This window comes from Macaca nemestrina, chromosome 2 (genome assembly GCF_043159975.1).
Source record: "Macaca nemestrina isolate mMacNem1 chromosome 2, mMacNem.hap1, whole genome shotgun sequence".
NCBI lineage: Eukaryota > Metazoa > Chordata > Mammalia > Primates > Cercopithecidae > Macaca > Macaca nemestrina.
The window spans coordinates 128711051-128711313 of NC_092126.1; the positions used below are offsets into that span (position 1 = coordinate 128711051).

Below are 263 nucleotides of genomic sequence, written 5' to 3' on the forward strand. Positions count from 1 at the left end.
TTCTTTGCATATACAGCCTCATCTAACCATAAAGAAATAATTAAAACAAGCAACCAATAAAAATTGTGGACATGTATTTTTTAACTGAAATGCAGTGTAGCAACTACAGCCATGAAACAGATAAGAGGGAAAACAGATCAATATTTAGAGCATAAATTTTGGTAATGCAAAATCAAATTACCATCCAAGGAACCCAGCTCTTCTTGCCACATCACCCCAGGAAGGCAGCCAACTCAAGTCAAAAGAGGACATTAATTTCTCAC

At 35.7% G+C, this 263-nt stretch overlaps 1 long non-coding RNA gene across 7 annotated transcripts in view; it reads right to left on the reverse strand.

The window, feature by feature from the left end:
• Nucleotides 1-263, reverse strand: part of LOC105483418 (uncharacterized) — a 135509-nt gene that overhangs the window by 134778 nt on the left and 468 nt on the right. The gene's annotated exons all lie outside the window — the stretch shown is intronic.